The sequence below is a fragment of the Myxine glutinosa genome, chromosome 10 (assembly GCF_964187855.1).
Source record: "Myxine glutinosa chromosome 10, kmMyxGlut1.1, whole genome shotgun sequence".
In the NCBI taxonomy this organism is placed as follows: Eukaryota; Metazoa; Chordata; class Myxini; order Myxiniformes; family Myxinidae; genus Myxine; species Myxine glutinosa.
Genome location: NC_136270.1, coordinates 66,624,563 through 66,647,742, shown reverse-complemented (window position 1 = coordinate 66,647,742; position 23,180 = coordinate 66,624,563).

The following is a 23,180-nucleotide window of genomic DNA, read 5'->3' as shown; positions in this document are numbered from 1 at the left end:
GACAAGAGTGGGGGGAGTGGAAGGAGGAGTGGAGGGGGAAGTGAGGGGAGAGGGAGTGGAAAGATATACTACCTATACATCTTGGGGGTGGGTGTGGATTTGACAGGCCCCTCCGTTTTGGGGGTTGAGGGGGAAGGGAAGGAGGAAAATTTACCCGTGCTTAGAGTGCTTTATCCTCGGTGTTGCCCAGGTAAAAAGGAAATTGTAATACACTCTGCCACCAACACCAGGTGGCGCTACACTGTACACATTTACATAGAGAATTTACGCCTCTTCCCCAGCCTCCCACACCCCCGCATGAGGCCGCGGCCACAGAGTCAATGTTACCCCCTCACACAAAGTTGTATTTGTATTTGTACCCTGGGTAAAGTATATAAGCGTTTATAGCTGGAGTACCCGGTGTTGCTCAGGCGAAAAAGAAACAGCAGATTTTATGACGTCAAGGAAGAAGAAGAAGACTCATCACCAACTTCGACTGCTTCTGGAATTGTCTGATTGAATCTGATTTGTTTGATTATTTATGTTCAAATGTCTGGTAATTGTATTGTATTTATTTATGAATAAGTGTACTTGCATATAACTGTCATTCATTAATCCAAAAGGCTTACGCACTATACAGCTTTTTTTCAATCCTCCAAAAAATCGACTTTCTTTTTTTTTTTTCAAAAAAAATATTTTTTTCGTCTAAAACACTTCCTGGCACTCACTGACAACCCCCTGAAAGTTTGACGTAGATCCATTCAGCCATCTCTGAGAAAAAGTGTGACACACACAGACACAGACAAACGGCTGTCTTATTAGTATAGACTAGCGTGGCGTGCCTCACAACACGTCATTTCAGAGGGGTAGACATATTTGACCATTTCGGTGTCTTTTGGGTCTTCAGGGCCATTTGGGTCTTCAGGGTCTTTTGGATCTTTGGTGTCTTCAGAGGCTTTTGGGTCTTAAGGGTCTTTTGGGTCTTCGGGGTCTTTTTCGTCTTCGGGGTGTTTTGGGTCTTCGGGGTGTTTTGGGTCTTCGGGGTGTTTTGGGTCTTCGGGGTGTTTTGGGTCTTCGGGGTGTTTTGGGTCTTCGGGTGTTTTGGGTCTTCGGGTGTTTTGGGTCATCGGGGTGTTTTGGGTCTTCGGGGTGTTTTGGGTCTTCGGGGTGTTTTGGGTATTCGGGGTCTTCGGGGTGTTTTGGGTCTTCGGGGTGTTTTGGGTATTCGGGGTCTTCGGGGTGTTTTGGGTCTTCGGGGTGTTTTGGGTATTCGGGGTGTTTTGGGTATTCGGGGTGTTTTGGGTCTTCGGGGTCTTCGGGGTGTTTTGCGTATTCGGGGTCTTCGGGGTGTTTTGGGTATTCGGAGTCTTCGGGGTGTTTTGTGTATTCGGGGTGTTTTGGGTATTTGGGGTCTTCGGGGTGTTTTGGGTATTCGGGATCTTCGTGGTGTTTTGGGTATTCGGGGTCTTTTTGAGCCTCAGGGCCTTGAAGGGTATTTTGGGTCTTTGGGGTCTTCAGGGGTCTTTGGGGTCTTCAGAGGTCTTTGGGGTCTTCAGGGGTCTTGTTGGTCTGAAGGGTCTTGGGGGAATTAAAGGGTCGTCAAAGGTCTGAGAGGTCTCAGCAGTCTTAACGCAATTAAGAGGGTTAAATAAGAGGGTGGTAATTTTATTCAAAGAAGAAGAAGACGTTTTCTTCACATATAAACATACATAACCATAGACGTTTGCTCTATTATAATAAGATGTGTGAGTTATATAATTAGCAACCCACGATCTGAGGTAACTCGGCTAAAAATTATTCGATTTTCACCAAATAAAGTTTATGAGTGGCTGCACAGACCCCTACTGCTCAATAAAAGTGGAAGCAGAATGCAAATTGGAGTTAAAATAAACCCATTAGAGCAGCCTGCACGTATTGCACTGTGTGAATTATAGAATTACCAACCTGCGATCGACCTGTTTTTCAAATATTAACAAAATTTTTTTTTTTTGGCTAAAACACTCCCTGCCACTCACTGACAAAACCCTGAAAGTTTGACTGAGATCCGTTCAGCCATCTTTGAGAAAAATGGCGACACAGACAAACGGCTCTCTTCTATAGTAGATAACTACTACTGGACTTGAATAGTCCCAATTAATCAGACATTCTTGTGTGGTCGAAATCTTGTGTCAAGGTGGTTGGTCAAGCCCGTCATGTCGTTGAATTAACACCAGGTGGGAATTGACTCAGCCTGTCATCCTTCCGAGGTCGGCAAAATGAGTACCAGCTGACTGGGAAAAATGAGCCATTTGAGTATCGTCCCTGGGAGTGGCGACCCATCCAGGATTTGGCCCAATAGCCTAGGAAACTGCTGAAGATGCAAGAGCAGTGGTCTTTTTCTTCTTCTTCTTCTTTTTCTCATGCGGTCAGCCATGGGGGAAGTTTGGCCAAAGTCTTTCACAAACTGGCTGACCAGGCTTGATGGTGAAACTGGTGAAAGGGCAGAAACCTGGAATTTGTTTAGGGCCAGAACCAACTCGCCCGCTCTTCACAAATGACGCCAAGTGACATATAAGGTCCACTCCTATATTTTAACTGATGGTACACCCAAATAAGATCCATCTGAAGGATGACCCACTTTGTGATGCAACAATCTTCCTGTGAAGCACCAATCCAACCGTATATATTTTCGGTTGGAATCCAAACCCAGACTTAGTTCAGAGGCAGCCTGTGCACTATCTCATGTGCAACATCTTGACATTTCCTGCTATTTATTAAATGTGTCAAAAGAATTTGTTCCTTTGTTCTAACTTCTAATTAATATAGGAACAAAGAGTATAAGAAATTTGAACAGAAGAATAAAAATTTAAATTCACTTGGAGAGTAGATCTATGCATATTAACAATCATTTTAAGGTATAAGATTTTGAGCAATGCAAAGTATATCTATAATAATAAAAGGCAATGTGTGTCAGTCAGTTAGTGTGGGTGTCTCCTCCATCACTCCAAAACCATGAAACCTAGCGGCCCAAAACGTTGCATGCATACTAAGCGAACTCCAAGGGAGTGCATTAATGAAAACTGGGTGTTTGGGTGTGTTTAAACACCCTTTTTGAAGACAATTTAGGGAATGCTCATCATTTTAAAAAAGCCTAACCAAAATGGCGATGCGCCATCTTGGTCAGCCCTCTGTCACATCGCTGGGTTCTTAAGCCGCCATTTTGTTTCGGTCTATTCAAACATGCCTTGCCTTGGAAACACGATTTACTCTCATGGGATAATTAAAGTATATAATCAAAATTTGGGCACAGATTTAAGGATCGGATCTCGAAGACTAAATAAGTGCCGAAATCTGGAATGAAATCTGTTAATTTTAGGTAATTAGCTATTCTTATAACTAAGTGTATATCTTATAACCTCAGCTTTAAGCAGGGCTGTCCCTCCTCCTTCTCCATATTGCCAAAGCATTAAACTTAACTTTTTCTGTGATTCCAACAATTATATTGTTGGAATTATATTCCAACAAAAACAATTATAGTGAAGAAAAGATTAAGGAATGTGCCCAAAGTGTAACTTTGAGTACTGTGAAAATAATTAACCAGCGGGATCGCTGTGAAGGCTTCGGCAGTCATGCCTGGGTACTCTGTGGGGGGGGGGAAATCTCCGGAGTTAGGAAGGCAAAATAAATCAAATTGAAAGAACGATTAACATCATGGAAGGATTACAATGAGTAATAAAGCAACAGGACAAGTGAAGTCCAAGCAATCATCAACGAATGTCTGATCTTCATAAGTACTAATCGCTAATCTCTTGCCAAGCTAGCCATTCCTTATCAATCGTTTTGTGGGAGTGCTTGTTTGAGTGCTTAAGCCACTTGGCAAGTGCTCTACAAGCTTATTGGTAATGTAACACCCCTGTTCGTCTGCTCTGCCACCTTATCCTCCTCTTCCTGCTCCCTCTCCCTGTCTTCCTACTCCCCGCTCACTCCTCCTCCAGCTCCCCGCTCACTTCTCCTTCTGATCCCCGCTTACCCCTCCTCCTACTCCCTTCTCATCCCTCCTCCTGATCCCCACTCAACCCCTCCTCCTGCTCCCCACTCACTCTCCTCCTGCTCCCTACTCACTCTCTTCCTGTTCCGCTCTTCCTGTTCAGTTTAGGTTTTGTATCCCACTCATTGACTGGATCTGCATCCAGACCTAAACCCAAATCTAATTGGCTTGTTCTTGACATCTACCCAACTAATACACCTAGTTTTGTCACAACTCGTCCACACACATCGTTTTGAGATATCGCGCTATATCGTTTTTGGCCCTATCTCTCAATGGTGAAGAGTCACTTGAAAGATTCCTAAAAAATTCTAGGATTCGGATCCAGATATTCACCAAAATCGAATCAATTAGTCACTGTCAAACAACCTGTCCACCAAGTTTTGTCCGAATCCATGCATAACCTTTTGAAATATCCCACTTGTTGTCAAACACCCAACCTGTCCACTAAGTTTTGTCCAAATCCATCCAAATGTTTTTTTAGGTATCCTACCCACAGACAAACAATGGTGAAAAAACAACCTCCATCCACCTTCAGTGGCAGAGGTAATAAAACCAAAGATCTTGTTGAGCTCCACAGCTATTGGTGCGATTACTGAGCAAAAGGACAAAGTATTACTGAGAAATGTTGGTCATGTGATCGTGTATATGTCTCAGCGAGACTTATAAGCAAGAAAGGTTCTTCCCATAACCCCTTCCTGGTTAAGCCCTCAAAGTCCAACCTCTCCCATTTGTGGAACCACCTTCCTGAGATTTCAATCGCACTCTTCCCTACAGGGATTCAAGCAAGCATTTCCCCACCATCGCATGTAATCCCCTATCCCTTCCCACAATCTTTTCTACACCACTAACCATACCTAACCCAATCCTCCAGGAAGGTTTCCTCCTCTAATTTATCCTCCTTCCCTTCCTTGTTCCGTCCACCTACTGCTCCACTGTCAGGTCAGTCAGTTGCCCTTTTACTCTCCGTCTCCTCGCTCTTCCATGAACCTAGATGTTGTATGAAAAAGTAAGAAACTAATCATATTTGTGGCTATGTATTAGAAAAGAAATTGATATATTTTGGAGTTGAAAGGTTTGGCTTAACGAATGAGATTGATGAAGCGAGGGAATTTCTTCAACATTGGTGAAAATAACCACGTGGTCTACCGGTTTGAATTATTTTGGCAAATTCATATAACTGACTTTGAAAGGGGAGAAAGTTCCAGGAACAGTAGACATTTTGAAAAGGCAAGAGGTTCCTGAAGGTTCTAGCCTAGCTAGACTATTGACTAAACAGGTATATTAAGACCATTATGTCACACCTGGAGGCTGTCCCTGGGTTTCCTTACCCCTCTGCATGATTTCACATCAATGTGCTTGTGTGTGAGTGACAAAGGAATGTTAAAGAAACACATAGGTGATGAAGCAAAGAAAATGAGTCTGTTGATAGCTATGTTCGTGTTCAACTTTGACTCACAACAGATTAATATTCTGTGTGTTTTGTTTTGTAATGTTTACTAGACTTCTTGTTTGCACATCATTTATAAAGGCCGAACATATGTATTGGATGTAACATAGCTCACAGGTGAGTACGTATAACTACTTCTACTTCTACGACTAATTTTATGGCCTCAATTATTCCCACCTCCTCCTGGGGTCGGCCGGGGAAAGTTTTTGCCCTAAGATTTTCACGAACCTGTTGGCCAGGCCTGACGTTCAACTGAAGGTGAAGGAATTGGTCATTTGTTCTGGATCCCAGTGATATCTCGACTCTTTTTGGCAAAAGACAGCATGGGATCTTTAACATCCACCACCAACCAGTGCACTGACAGACTTGTTGTCTAGTTTAACACACTTAATCCAAGGCCTAGAGGTCTAGGTCCTAATAATTGAGGCCGTAAAATTGGTAGTAGAAGTAGTTATACGTACTCAGCACCTGTGAGCTATGTCACATCCCATAAATATGTTCAGCCTTTATAAATGATGCGCAAACAAGAAGTCGAGGCCATCCTAATAGCCCTGCATCATACATAAATGTGTTTGGCCAAATTGTTTTTTTTTCTATGACTTTTCCCTTTTTTCACGTGTCGCACGAGATATTGCACCTTGAAAGCCTTTGGTATTGGAAGTGTGAACACGAGCCACTTCCGACCCACAAGGTCAGTACCTGGGGTACAACCTGCATGACCCGTCCCTCTGAGATACATCTGAGCTCTGGAGTGAAACAACTTCTTCACAATACGCACAAAGGCGGTTTCCATGGCATCGTCCTCAGGCATGTGAGCTACAACAAGGCACCCGCGAGAGAAGCGATTTATTTTTACAATTGACAATACGCGCCACAAAAGAACACAGGAACCCCAAATCTCAGTATATAAGGGTGCTTGAGCCACCATAATAGAGCAATAAGGATGAACGAGTGCTTTATCATCGAAAAAAAACCTACATTCACTCGGTTACTAAATGCAGTTTGCATCTTTGTTTGTCGATGAATAGTTTAATTATCACTCAACAAAGATGCTCTGCTTTGTTTCCATGCTACTCATTTTAGTCCTCCCTTTGATCACGAGATATCCTTGACTGGGTTGTCATTGGAAACATAAAAGACATTATTGAAGAATCTTCGCTATATGTTGGTTTTCGTTTAACGATGCTAATTCTAAAAATCACTGCCATAAGAGTTCATTAATATCTCTCATATTACAGTCTAATTAACACCAAGAAATCCCTGAACAGTTCACTTATTATTAAAGATCTTTTCTTCCTGGAATACCGCCGATGCTTTCAGAAATGTGATATCCGTTTTGGACATCGACTCTTTGGAAAAATCTGCATTTTGCTTGGTCTGTTGTCAAATCTCAGAAAAGCAGGGTCATGATAGACACTAATATTTCTTTAATGGCCTCGATTATTCCAGAACATTTTTGGCCCAGGTCTCACATGAACCGGCTGGCCAGGTCAGATTTAGGTATTCCATCAATCATTCATTCCTTCTTGTATCATGATCTATGCAGGGCCGGAACATTTTCTTGGCTAGGGTTACAATTTTACACGGGTCACAACTCCTACACAGGAGGTCAGGTCATGGATTTGGAATTGCTTAGGGTGTCAGCGGTATCTCACCTACTCTTCTTGAGGAACACCGTGGGTTATTTAGCGTCTACCAACTAATGCTTGCAGACAGGATGTCCCGTTTACCGACACACACATTGATTGATCTCCCTGCCTGTGAAACTCCAGAATGACAGTTTACAGCTGGGCCGAGATTGGAACTCAGGCTACAGCTGTGAGGCTTGTGTAGTACCTATCTCAATGACAAGTGGGCTTACCTCTAAACTATCCTACCACCCCTTGAAATTTAGAAGCTGTGCTGCCTTTGTGAAAAGCTATCTAATGATCTTGACGTATTCGTATTCATTCGTGCTCGTGTGAATGCAATATGAAGTGATGTGTTTTTCGATTATTGAAGCTTGCCAAAAGTTCTGTGCCGGAAGGACTTAAAGGAAAGAAAGTTTCAGTTTTGAGAAAAAGTAACCCTTCAAGAGGAGTAGACGAATAAAAGCGGTTGTGTAAACATTGCTTGCATGTTAGCAACAAGATGTAACCTTCCAGGAACATCCACATTTACTCTCTGGATGGTAACTGGAAATTATGAACTAACCGGGTGACCATCAATAATGGTACGATAAATCGCAATGTTAAGCATCGTAGACTAAAAGAACAGGATGCGATTAGCCAAGGATGGGGAAACTGCTGACATGTGGTAGTCCTTTCTTTTAAATAAAAACCATGAAATTGCTTCGATCTGTACGCAGTTTGGCAACCAGTTTGGCTTCTGAAGCAACTATTGCCAGAAAGATTGGGGTGACGAGGAGTCGCATGTAGGGTAAAATAAAGAGGAAGGGTTTCAGGTGGAATTAATTTTGCCATTAGGCCACCATGCCTGTGCAGACCCAGATGCTTCCTTCCGGTTTTGTTCGAGAGCAAGAAGCTCTTTTGAAGCTGTGGATTTTCTAAAGTGAAATTACCAGGTCTGTTTGAAAGCGGTCAGGATTGAATGGAGCTCTTGGCAGTCACGAATCGAGCACCACTGACCACACACAGAGACTGCCTTTCCTAAAGAATGTTATCGACAAAGAGAGGACGCGTGTATATATTGTATGGATGTGCAATCTATTACATCAAAGCCAAATGTTGGAAGTAAATATTTTCTGCTCTTCCTCGACCAGTGATATGTGTAAAAAAGAGGAAAAAAAAGAAGTAAACATGGAGGCAAAAAGAACTAAAAACCCCATCATGTTTTCCTTGTGAACTTAGGCATGCATAATGTGCGTGGGAGCGGGTCTGCCGGAAATGCAGCCGCGCTTTATGGAACGAATCCAAGTTGCAGAAAACTGTGGAATCTGGGGATTATCGATGTACGAATGAACTCGGGAATTCTGAAAGTGAGTACGTACCAAGTTGGATAAAAAAGAAAATCCATCCGAGAATGCAACATGGACGCCGATATTAATTGGCAAGAGTTTTGTCCACAATGAGTCCGAGTCTGGTCGATTCTTTTGCAAAACGCCAAAACCAAGGATTTTAATTCGATGGAATTTTAGGGTCTAATTGTTAACATCAAAGCTGTAGTAATCATAATGAAGAATCAGAACCTGTTATGTTGAAGAAAACTATTCAAAGTCATGTTTCTTTTTAAGATTCTGGTGATCCGAGTACTAGCGGTGAAAATAACATGATTTGTGTTTGATTAAGCGGATCATCTAGGCTGGTGTTGTTAAAGGAATTTTACATTCATTGAATATTTCCATTGCTATTGAGATCGAGGAGGATGTGAAGGGGACATATATATTGGCAGCACTGGGAGGTAGCTTAGGCATGGATTGGTGATTGTATACCTGTGTTGTCATTGTGATGTCTGTGAGAGGATGTTGTCAAAAGTGAATGTGCTGCCAGTGTTTGTTTGTTTTTCACCATAAAACTTCCTTCAAACTCCTTAGTGATGTCGCTGTACCCGCCTCGCTGTTCTCCTGCCATCTCCTCCTTTCCTTGTCACCCCTCAGTGAAATTGATTAAATAAACTGATGGATTGAATTGAAGTGGCCTTGATAGAAACACAGGCATGGCAGACAAATTTCCTCCTCCTGTTATATCCAATATTTTCCATCAACAGAGGACTCTTGAAATGGCGTAGGAATGTTAAATGAAGAGCTTTTGCGTGTGCATTGTGTGCTTGTTTACAGCAGTAGTTCCCAAACTTTTTAGCATGAGGCCTCCCTTTTGGTTTTTCACCAAACCCTAATGTTGCCCCACTCCCATTTTTGTATTGAAATAAATTTTATTTTGGATGCAGTTAAGCACAGTCAGACACTATACCGCCATGGCCACTGCCCAATGTTGATACGACACTACTACAGAGATGATTGAAGAATATGAGCGCACAGCTCCTTTCAGATTTAGGACCAGACAGGAAGTTCTGTGAATAGGTCTCAATGGCTTTACGAGATGAAAAAGTTAATCCAACAAAACGAATTGCATGGTAGATGCTGACGTCGCAATCGCTATGCAAACTAGATGGTGTTCATAGAATACTTACCTTGCGCAGTCAACTTGGTGTGAGCCAACTCTTCTATTTTTGAACTTTTTTTTTTTTTTTCAATATGGCTGCCAGACCACGTGAGCGATGACATCATCAATTTATATTCTCTAAATAATTGTTGCATAGATCATGCTCAATAAATTTAAAACATCAGACTAAGCGTCCCTGTCGAATTATGACGTCATAATTATGGCACCAATGGCGTCATCGTTAACAACACCTATTCCCCATATGGAGTTGTTTACAATGAGCCATGTTTCAATTTTTAAAATGCTGACACGGCACACACTTAATTTCACTGAAATGCAGACACAAATGTTATATTTTCGTCAAAAATCGTCGGAATTTCGACAAATTTGTTTTGGTCATGTGTTAATATGCCTCAGCGATTGACAAATCTGAAATAAGAATTTTATTTGAAGTCAAAATGACCCCGTGATGTCGCTCCGTACTTTTCCTGCTCGTCATTTGCAGTGTGATAATTAATTCCATGCCCACACGAGAAGACTCTTCTTCTTCATGCAATAACAACTTCTAGCTTCCAGACCGTACATCCAATCATCTTGAAATTTTGCACACCTGTTACACCTCATCACCTCTAATATAATATAAAGTTTCACGTCGATCAATGAAGCGGTTCAAGAGTTATAATTTTTTTTAAATATTTTCGTTTAATTATTCATATCTGCCAAACCACGTGACCTGTCGCAAATTCCAAAAGGTGCTTTTAGTAGCCTGATATGCTGAACACATCTGTGACGTTTCCCCTCGAAAGAATCACAAATGAGGGAGGAGCTTGGTTTTAAAAGTTTATGCTTAAAAACGTCATAACTCCGAAACCATGTGACGCATGACGTCATTCTCGCTGATTTTTTTTGTTCGTTATGGGTATGCGATTCTGCCTGCAAAGTTTGGCCTCGATCTGTTCATTCGTTAAGGAGAAAATTGGATTTTAGTGGTTTTTCACTCAAAACAATATGGCGTCCGAACCACGTGACCTACGACGTCATTATAATTTTATTTCTGCATCAATTTATACCGAGAAGATTCTCAAGAAATTTCATCCTGATCGGATAAAGTTTTTACTTGTCGAATTATGACGTCATAACGGTGGCACCTATGATGGAATCATTCACATATATTATTCCGCATGGATAGTTCTTTGCAATGCGACCTGTCTCAATTATTTCTGTGCAGCGGTATTTCAGATATAGAGGTGCAAAGTTTTTTGTTTTTTTCCAAGATGGCGCCAATACCACGTGACCTGTGGCGTCATAATATTCACTAAAATATTCTACAGGAGGAGGCCCTCCTATGGTGAAAATATTATGTCAATCGGACCAACGGTTGCCAAGAAAATAAAATTTTAAAATGCAGACGTGCACGTACGTACGTACGTACGGACGGACCCGAATGCTTAACCCTGCCTTTCGCTTCGCGAGCGCAGGGTAACAATGATTCCAACATCCTCTTCCCATCTCCAAGGCAAGGGAAAACCAAGCTTCTACTGTTTAGTTGTTTTTTTCGTTTACAAAGCCATTAGTTGTGGTGTTATTCACATGCAGCAGCACGCACGGAGATGGCACGATGTTGTATGGCCCCCCAGTATGCCCCCCAGTTTGGGAACCACTGGTTTACAGTGACTCGGTTTGGCTCGACAGGCACTACTAACCTGCAGTTGCTAGCGTGAAATCTAATTCAATTAATCTTTCAAACATTAAAAGAATATAAGACCCATCTCTTCGCTGACAAGAATGCCAATCTTTGTATAATTGCAAAAAAACCCAAAAGAAAACCAGTTGTTAATTGGGAAAAAAATAAAATTAGATGGTGTATAGATATTGGCCGAGCTACTGTATTCACTCAGGGTGCGAAGAGGAGGAGATTGTTAATAGGATATTCATCACAGATTTTTTTAGATGATCAATATGGACTAATATACAACAATATTTGCTCACCCTCCCCCACCTCCCCTTCCCTTCTTTCTTTTGATCAAAATGTCTGGGGTATGTATTAAGCACGGGCCTTAGCAGGAAACAAACTCCGAGGTCTCCTCGTCTCTGCCTTTGCATGAATTGTGAAATACAACGGGGCTTTCCGTTTCCTCGGCATAGCTGTGATGGCTAATCTATGGCGAAAGAGCAAAAAAAAAGGATTCCTGCGAGATCCTTTCCTCCGTGCGGAGATAGCCAGCATCGCATGTTGGCGTTTGCAGTTTTGCCACCTGTACCCATAAAGAAACCTTCCTGGGAGTTCCTTAAATCCTCAGGCATTGGTTTCAGTGAAATCCATTAAACTGTTCTCAAGTTATAGCACGACAAACAGACAGACCTACACGAGTACACGGCTACTTTTATGATATAGATTGTCAGCATTTAAAAGAAAGAGTGAGTGGCAATTTCAAAATGGTTAACCATAATTGTTGAGTTCCTGAATACAAATCGGACTTGCAGAAAAAAGGAAATGCTGAAAAATATCGGTGGGAGAGAGGTGCTCAATTGGTATCATTCACTTCCTGTTAGTACAATTAGCTAGCAGTAGCTGTGCAGTTATAACAGACATACACGTATACACACACACACACACACACACACACACACACACACACACACACACACAAATTGACACTTCTCCTTTCACCAATAGATGCAAAAATTTAGTGTATTTTTTCTTGGGGATACGGAACTAAACAAACAAGATATACTTATAACAGCACTCAGCCCATGCAGCTGCCATGTCCGCCATGCCAATTATGATTAATAGTAAATAATCATAATTTTAAACTTACCTTGTGCATTGACAAGCCCCAGATATGATCTTTCCATCGGTGTTAAAAAGCATGAAGGTTTGGTTAGAATGCTCCCATTTACGAACCTTCAGGCCATGAACAAGCCCTCATTGTTTTATCAAGCTTTTGGAAGAGTTAATCAGAAAGTTCTCCAAAACGTTCATTGTGCAATTTCTTGCAGGTACGTTTTCAAGTATTTTCGGCTTCTTTTAAAGCTTGGTGAGTTGTTCCACGCTACAATCCTTATCTGGCACATATGACACACATCCAGGTCACCCTGATAGACTTCATTGCTAGAGGTTTATGCGCATGCATGTGGAGCAATCTAGGGCAGATTACATAATTTTGAAAATGCCGTATTGGCTGAAGAGAAACAACATGAACGTGGATAATGGATATTAGCAATAGATGTGCATTCCTGAGTCTGCCCATTATATTTGGCCCATTTCATGTGATACTAAACATGTATACACTTTTGTACGGTATTTATCAGAAGCTTAATGCAAGCTTCTACATCACCATAACTATTATCGTGTTTAATAAATCCCAAAAGTGTTAAATTAATATTTCAATCGCATTCTCAAATCCAGCCTTTGATTTCGGTTTTCATGTCGGAATATAAATGGACCCCAACATTCTTTTCCACTTAGCTGGCATGACATTTATACGTGAGTGTGCAACACTCAAATGTGGAAGGGTTGGAAGAATAAAGTTATGATTAATTAGTGAGGTTTGAAAAAACAAAAACAAGGGGAATTACGGTGACCTGCGGACACATTAATCATTTACGTCAAATCTGACATTCAAGACTTTAGGCGTGTTTGGGAATCATAATAAAACGCTGACATAACCATGTCGGAGATGAACTGTTGGAATTATTACCTCTGCTGCAAAGGTGGGTGGAGCTTATGTTTTCACCTCTATTTGTCTGTCAAATAGTTTGTCTGTCTGTACACATATGTCTGTTTGTCGGTCTGTCTGTGAGTATGATACAGTATCTCAAAACGTTATGGACGGATTCTGACGAAACATGGTGGACAGGTTGGGTTTGTGTCAAGGACGAATTGATTAGATTTTGGTGAAGATTCGGGTTCGGATACGAGAACTTTTTAATGTTTTAAAGTGATTCTTCACCATTGAGTGACAGGGTCAAAAACGATATGTAGCATGATATATCAAAAAATTGTGGATGGATTATGATAGAATTTGATCGATTACTTGGGTAGGTGACCACGACAAACAGAATAGATTTTTGGTTCATGTCTGAATTCTGATCCGGCCATGTATGATACAAAAAGGAAACTGTTCAGCCTAGTGGAAGTATATGCGCTCTACCGAATGTCGTTCAAGTTCACGAAATCATCACACATGAACCTCATCACATACAATCGCGCTGGAGATGTCGGAAATGCAAAGGTATCAATGATTTTTTCATTAAGCAACCCATCCCTTTCACTAGCATTATTGTTGTGACATGCGAAGGACATTTTTAAAATAACTAGAGTTTTCAGGAATCTGTGACACATTTCAGAGCGTTCCTCTGCATTGGCACAAAGAGCGCAAAGCGATCGTGATTGCACTTGATAATCACAATAGCACGGAGCGACGGTGGCCATGTAAGCAAATGTAAAGCTCTCGTACACTGTAAGTGTGCATTTCAGCCTTTGGCAGGTTTACACGTTTGTGAAAATGTCATTTGTTAAAGGAAACAGCCGTGAGAGAATTCACAAAAGGTAACAATACAGTCCATTCATGCACAACAAATCAATTACAGTTATGCGGGTGTTCTCTCCCATTATGCCGAGGCCCGAGATGATTTAAAAGAATGTAAGATATTTCGAGGGGTCAAAAGTACGTGTGCGTTTTGGCCTCCTCTTTCAATGCTGTCTATCTGTACTGAGGTGATGCTACAAGCATCTCTGGATGTAAACAAGGTGATCAGTAAGGGGCAGTATGATCACAGACAGACAGCTTGCCTGGCAGATAATTATTAATAAGACCAGGAGAAATTGCAAAGTTAGTCTATCAGTTCTTTTAAAATAAATTATATATATGTATATATATATATATATATGCAGTATATAGTCACGTGAAAAAGTAGGGACACCCCATGTAAGTTTTGACTTTTTCAACATATTTCAACATACAGCTATTTGATCTTCATTTCAACAATATTGACACATAAAGGTGATATAATATAACAAATATCATGAAACATTTACATTTTGTAGTCCATTGTATAATTTAAATAAACATAAATGCAAATTTCGCATGTGGAAAAAGTAAGTACACCCCGACATTTATCACTACTTCAAATACCTAAAATTAGAATCAGGTGCACCAGCTCAGGTGCAAATGATTAGAACATCGTTAGAGAGGATCTTGGAGGAACCTGTCTTATTTAAACCTCAGACATTTAGTTTGGTTTGCTCTTTGTTGTTGAAGTGTGCGGCGTCACCATGCCTAGATCAAAAGAGCTCTCTGAGGCCTTCAGAAGGAAGGTTATAGATGCCTACGAGTCTGGGAAGGGATTTAAAAAGATCTCCAAACAATTTGAAATCAATCATTCGACTGTCCGGAAGATCATCTACAAGTGGAGAAGATTCCACACACTGCCAACTTGTTCAGGCCAGACCGCCCCAGCAAGTTCAGCCTGAGAGCAGACCGCAAGATGCTGAAAGAAGTCTCGAAGAACCCCAGAATGTCATCACGGGACCTACAGGTAGCTCTTGCCACTGTTGATGTCAAAGTGCACGAGTCTACCATTAGAAAGAGGCTGCACAAATTTGATCTACATGGGAGGTCTGCCAGGAGGAAACCTTTGCTGTCCAGAAAGAACATCATGGCAAGACTAAAGTTTGCCAATGAACACCGAGGCAAAGACCAGCACTTCTGGAACAATGTGCTTTGGACAGATGAGTCAAAGGTAGAGCTATTTGGCCACAGTACCAGAAGACATGTGTGGCGAAAACCAAAGACAGCATTTGACTACAAGAACCTGATACCAACTGTAAAGCATGGTGGTGGAAATATTATGGTTTGGGGCAGCTTTGCTGCATCAGGGCCTGTGCAGCTCACCATCATAGAATCCACTATGAATTTTTCATTGTACCAGAGGGTGCTTGAGGATAATGTGAGGCCATCTGTCGGGAAGTTGAAGCTCAACCGATTGTGGACCTTGCAACATGACAATGACCCTAAACATACCAGTAAATCCACCAAGGAATGGCTGAAAAGAAAGAAATGGAGGATTCTGGAATAGCCAAGTCAAAGCCCGGATCTAAATCCAATCGAGATGTTGTGGGGGGGATTTGTAACGAGCTGTGCATGCGAGAAACCCTCAAGCATCGCACAGCTGAAAGAATTCTGCATGGAGGAGTGGGCAAAAATTTCTCCCAGTCGATGTCAGAGACTGGTAGACAGTTATAATAAACGCCTACTTGAGGTTGTTTCTATCTGCATATATATATATATATATATATATATATATATATATATATATATATATATGTATATATATATGTATATGTATATGTATATATATATGTATATGTATATATATATGTATATGTATATATATATGTATATATATATATATGTATATGTATATGTATATATATGTATATATATGTATATATATATATATATCAGTCACTATGCGACCTTCATATCATCAGTGGAGAACCGCCAGCAAGGTGTCCCATACAGCTGCTGCTGCACCTTGCTGGGAGCGATAAGCACCGCCTGCCATGCGGTAACGTTATCTCTGGTATCCACTCATCATATGGAGTCGACCTGGTTGCGGTTGGGAGTTACTAATAATGGTATCTGTAATCTGGTTCTCCAACCTAATGAGCGGACAACATGACGTCATCGCCATGCACGTCCGCCTTGCCTGCAAAGTTCCAGAGGAACCATCTAGCAGTGCGTCATTACGGATTATAAACACCACTGTTGTCCACTGTTGGACATCACCACTGTCTTTGTGGTCTGTTTAGTGTATTTGTCGAAGGAGAGGGATTGGTCAAAGATGATGCCAAGATTCCGGATGTGAGGGGACGTGGATACTGGGATACCGTCGATGTTGAGGGCAAAGTTATGGGTGGATTTTATGAGCGTTTTTGGTCCATGGCAAGGCGGACGTGCATGGCGATGACGTCATGTTGTCCGCTCATTAGGTTGGAGAACCAGATTACAGATACCATTATATATATATATATACACACTTTATATATACACAAAGAATTAAGTTAAGCACCCTCCCCGTTTTTTTACAACCTCGCACATTACAAGTTTGTTGTCGTCAAAACAGTGTAATATACCCATGATATTGCTATATTTTCTGGAGAAGTGATATTATGGTCACATAAAAACATAACAATCATGCCGTTTTCAATATTTTATTCTGAATAATTTAAGGTGAAATTTTTTGGGAATTTTAGGCATATTTTCACCTCAATTTAAGTATGGAGCTATAGGTCCATCACGGACAGTGTGGATGACGTTTATGTTTTCTAACGTACAGTCATTGTTCTGAGAAGACCTCTAGCGATCTTTGCGTCAATAACGTGTGTAGGACCCACGTGATCGGATCACTACTCAACCCAACTCAACCCTACGAGTGCACTCATCTGCATTTCATCAATGGATAATTGCTAATGTCATACCAATCATTATTTGATCTCACATACCTTAGAATATATGCCAATGTATACATATACACAAAGAATATATATTAGGGGGTGCTTACCTTAATTCGTTGTGTAGGGGTGCTTAACTTAATTCTTTGTGTATATATATATATATATACATATATACATATATATGTATATATATATCTCCCGTGGGTATGTCCTAAGGGTATTTTTTTTAGAAAAACTTCCTATTTTTTATTTTTATTTTTGAAAAATTTTTTGAAAAAATATTTTCTTTTCAACTTGTCTTCAATTTCAATTGTTTATAAAATGTAATATCACGTATATTAGAAATACATTTGTGCAATATAATTGTTTGAAATTTATTGATGTAAACCATGACATAACAGCAAATCAGGTACAGTCATTTATCTATATATCTACATATCTGTGCAGTGTCTGTGTTGTCACTGAACTACTCCCTGAAACTTTTGTTTCCGTGGTTGTGAGGTGTTTTTAATAACGTGGTGGTCGTTTTGAATCACGTGGTGCTGAGGTATTTTGAATTATGTGGTGTTGAGGTGTTTTTAAATCACGTGGTGGTGAGGTGTTTTTAAATCATGTGGTGGTGAGATATTTAGAATTATGTGGTGGTGAGGTGTTTTGAATTACATGGTGGTGAGGTGTTTTAAATTACTTGGTGGTGAGGTGTTTTTAATTATGTGGTGGTGAGGTGGTTTGAATTAGTTGGTGGTGAAGCTTTTTGAATTACGTTGTGGTGAGGTGTTTTGAATTACATGGTGGTGAGCTGTTTTGAATTATGTTGTGGTGAGGTGTTTTTAATTTTGTGGTGCTGAGGTGTTTTTAATTTTGTGGTGTTGAGGTGTTTTGAAGTACGTGGTGGCGAGGTGTTTTAAATGAGGTAGGGGTGAGGTGTTTTAAATTGCGTCGTAGTTAGGTGTTTTGAATTACGTGGTGGTGAGGTGTTTTGAATTAGGTGATGGTGAGGTGTTTTATAATTACTTGGTGGTGAGGTGTTTTAAATTATGTGGTGGTAAGGTGTTTAAAATTATGTGGTGGTGAAGTGTAATCGTCCCAAACTTCCAGTCTGCACCTACCCCTCCCCTATGTTTGTGCTGAGGGGTTCTTTTTTGAATATATATATATATATACTAGCTTGGCTCGGCTCGCGCACGTTGCTGAGGAACGGGCTTATTTTAGCTGAGGCTAATGACTGTACCTGAGTTGCTGTGTTGTCATGATTTACACCAATCATAATACAAACAATTACTTTGCACAAATGTTTTTGTTGTGTTTGTGATATTACATTTTTATAGGCAATTTCGGTTGAAGATTTAGGTTGAATGTTTTTTTTTCAAGAAAGAACCCCTCAGCACATACATAAGGGAGGGGTAGGTGCAGATTGGAAGTTTGGGACGATTACACCTCACCACCACGTGATTCAAAACACCTCACCACCAAGTAATTCAAAACACCTCACCACCAAGTAATTCAAAACACCTCACCACCAAGTAATTTAAAACACCTCACAGCCATAAAATATGTCATGAAAACACCTCACCACCACAAAATTAAAAACACCTCACCACCACGAAATTGAAAACACCTCACAGCCATAAAACACGTAATAAAAATACCTCACCACCACGAAATTAAAAACACCTCACAGCCATAAAACACGTAATAAAAACACCTCACCACCACGAAATTGAAAACACCTCACAGCCATAAAACACGTAATAAAAATACCTCACCACCACGAAATTAAAAACACCTCACAGCCATAAAACACGTAATAAAAACACCTCACAGCCATAAAACACGTAATAAAAACACCTCACAGCCATAAAACACGTAATAAAAACACCTCACAGCCATAAAACACGTAATAAAAACACCTCACAGCCATAAAACACGTAATAAAAATACCTCACCACCACGAAATTGAAAACACCTCACAGCCATAAAACACGTAATAAAAATACCTCACCACCACGAAATTAAAAACACCTCACAGCCATAAAACACGTAATAAAAACACCTCACAGCCATAAAACACGTAATAAAAACACCTCACAGCCATAAAACACGTAATAAAAACACCTCACAGCCATAAAACACGTAATAAAAACACCTCACAGCCATAAAACACGTAATAAAAACACCTCACAGCCATAAAACACGTAATAAAAATATCTCACCACCACGAAATTAAAAACACCTCACAGCCATAAAACACTTAATAAAAACACCTCACAGCCATAAAACACGTAATAAAAACACCTCACAGCCATAAAACACGTAATAAAAACACCTCACCACCACGAAATTAAAAACACCTCACAGCCATAAAACACGTAATAAAAACACCTCACAGCCATAAAACACGTAATAAAAATACCTCACCACCACGAAATTAAAAACACCTCACAGCCATAAAACACGTAATAAAAACACCTCACAGCCATAAAACACGTAATAAAAATACCTCACCACCACGAAATTAAAAACACCTCACAGCCATAAAACACGTAATAAAAACACCTCACAGCCATAAAACACGTAATAAAAACACCTCACCACCACGAAATTAAAAACACCTCACAGCCATAAAACACGTAATAAAAACACCTCACAGCCATAAAACACGTAATAAAAACACCTCACAGCCATAAAACACGTAATAAAAACACCTCACAGCCATAAAACACGTAATAAAAACACCTCACAGCCATAAAACACGTAATAAAAATACCTCACCACCACGAAATTAAAAACACCTCACAGCCATAAAACACGTAATAAAAACACCTCACAGCCATAAAACACGTAATAAAAATACCTCACCACCACCACCACCACACGACAATATATATATATTGTCATGACTTGCGGTTGGGATTAAAATCAAATGAATCCATTTTGAGTTCTTCAACCTTTAATGAGCAAATACACATGTTTGTTTAAAAATAAACAAATAAACAAACAGCAAATAAACATATATATATAATCCACAATCACACACACACACACACACACACACACACACACACACACACACACACACACACACACACACACACACACACACACACACACACACACACACACACACACTATTAAGTCAATAGTAACATTGTTGTCTATAAGCTGTTCAGTTCTGGTTCAGATTTTAAGCGAAGTCAGAATCAAACTTAAAACTGTGAGCTGTTATTGTCTCACAGGAGGTGATGCATTGTAGAGCACGTTGTCCTTATAAGAGTACATCATGCTGCCTGTCCTTTATGCAGTGAACATGTCAAATACCTTGTGGAATTCTTTTTTAAGTGTTGATTTTACCAAAAAATATCCCTGGAGTTGCAAAAGATGATCCTTTCAAAAGATCATTTGAGCTGCTGTCCTGGTCTACTTCAAAGCTGCTTTATCACTGTATGTTTGACCATGTTCATTCATTAGGAGGCTTCCCAGTGTTTTACCATGATGGTTGTTCAAAGGGCTCTACCAATGACGTTTTCTTCATAGTTCAAGGCAAACAAACGGTTATATATATATATATATATATATATATATATATATATATATATATATATATATAAATATGTATCTATGTAAATATGTATCTATATATATATGTATGTATGTATGTATGTATGTATGTATGTAGGTGCAGTGTAGTGTGGGAAACGGATGATTGAAACACCATCCAATGCAGAAGGCACGGTAATATCAGCAGTGAGCAATTGATATGGCCATGTCCGGATGGACGTGCCATCATTCTTTGAGCGTGTGCGATGCGCACGAGACTGTATGAGTGAGTACGCGCAGCTCCCATGGCACCGGCACAGAATGAATAAATGAACAGTGACGTCACACTGTGAGTGCAAACACTTTATGGAGGCCCGACGGCCCCGCGATGGATGTCACAGCGCGTTTTGACGCTCCAGATTAATTTATTATTAAAGCCACTCTGAAACCAAAGTGAATTTCAGTTTCTTCGGTATGAAAGCTGCTTGTCTGCTACTTGTATTTGCCTGAAAGCAATGGCGGTAGGGAGTCGCGTCGGCTCCGTCGCAGTAATCTCCTGGTTGTGAAAGTTTACTGGGGCACGATGTTCGTGATCCTTGAAGGGATTTGTGCTCCCATTGGTGCGCGTGCAGCTCGATGTCTATATCGGGCTCACGACTCAATCACACTCCGCTGGACACTGCCGTTAGAGCGACCTCTCTTACAACAGCAGTCGAGAGAGAGAGAGAGGTCAGGAGTCGTGTGCTCGTGAACCAATTCGAGAGGTGGCGACACATCCTTTAATACTTGTCCAAATAGCGACGGACACCCGCTCGTGTCTTCGAGGAATGAGAGGAGGCGGCGTGCTCCAGTGTCGAGAGAGAGAGAGAGAGAGAGAGAGAGAGAGAGGGAGAGGGAGAGGGAGAGGGAGAGGGAGAGAGAGATTGAGAGAGAGAGAGAGAGATAGAGATGGAGATAAATAGAAATAGAGATAGAGAGAGATGGAGATAGAAAGAGAGAGAGAGAGAGAGAGAGAGAGAGAGAGAGAGAGAGAGAGAGAGAGAGAAAGATAGAGAGAGATGGAGATAGATAGAGAGAGATGGAGAGAGAGATTGAGATAGATAGATAGAGAGAGATGGAGATAGAAAGAGAGAGAGAGAGAGAGAGAGAGAGAGAGAGAGAGAGAGAGAGAGAGATAGATAGATAGATAGATAGATAGATAGAGATGGAGATAAATAAAGAGAGAGAGAGAGAGATAGATAGAGATGGATATAGAGAGAGATGGAGATAGAGAGAGATGGAGATAGATAGACAGAGAGAGAGAGAGATAGATATATAGATAGATAGAGAGATATAGATAGAGAGAGATAGAGAGAGATGGAGATAGATAGAGAGAGATAGAAGAGAGAGATGGAGATAGATAGATAGAGAGAGATGGAGATAGATAGATAGAGAGAGATGGAGATAGATAGAGAGAGATAGAGAGAGATAGAGAGAGATCGAGAGAGAGAGAGAGAGAGATAGAGATGGAGATAAATAGAAATAGAGAGAGATAGAGAGAGATGGAGATAGATAGAAAGAGAGAGATAGAGAGAGATGGAGATAGATAGAAAGAGAGAGATAGAGAGATAGAGATAGATAGAGAGATAGAGAGAGAGAGAGAGAGAGAGATAGATAGAGATAGATAGATATAGAGAGATCGAGATAGAGATGTAGATAGAGAGAGATAGAGATAGAGATAGATAGAGAGAGATAGATATAGAGAGATAGAGATAGAGATGTAGATAGAGATAGAGATAGATAGATAGAGAGAGATAGATATAGATAGATAGAGAGAGTTAAATATAGAGAGATCGAGATAGAGATGTAGAGAGAGATAGAGAGAGACAGATATAGAGAGATCGAGATAGAGATGTAGATAGAGATAGAGAGAGATAGAGAAAGAAAGAGATAGAGAAATAGAGATAGAGAGAGATATAGATAGAGAGATAGAGACAAATAGATATTGAGGGATAGAGATAGATAGAGAGAGATAGAGAGAGATAGAGACAGATATAGAGAGATCGAGATAGAGATAGAGAGAGATAGAGAAAGAAAGAGATAGAGAAATAGAGATAGAGAGAGATATAGATAGAGAGATAGAGACAAATAGATATTGAGGGAAAGAGATAGATAGAAACTAGAGATAGAGATAGGTAGAGAGATACAGAAAGATAGAGAGAGAGAAATATAGAGATAGAGAAAGAAAGAGAAATAGAGATAGATCGAGATAGAGAAAGATAAACATAGATCGAGAGATAAAGAAAGAGATAGAAAGATAGATAGAGATGGAGAGAGATAGATATAGAGATAGAGGAGATAGAGAGATCGAGATAGATAGAGAGATATGTAGAGATAGAGATCGAGATAGATAGAAGAAGGAGAGAGAGAATTGGGGATGGGGGAGAAGGGGTGAAGTAGACTAAGGGGAGAAAAGGAAGGGTGGGTAAAAAAATAAAGGAGAGAATTGGGGAGGGGGCAGAAAGGGAGGTGGAGAGTAAGGAGAGAGTTGGAGAGAAAGAGATAGAAAGGAGGGGGGGGGGGGGGGTAGGAGAAGCAGTGTAAGGAGAGAGGAAATGAATAAGGTAAGGAGACAGATAGCCCTTAAAA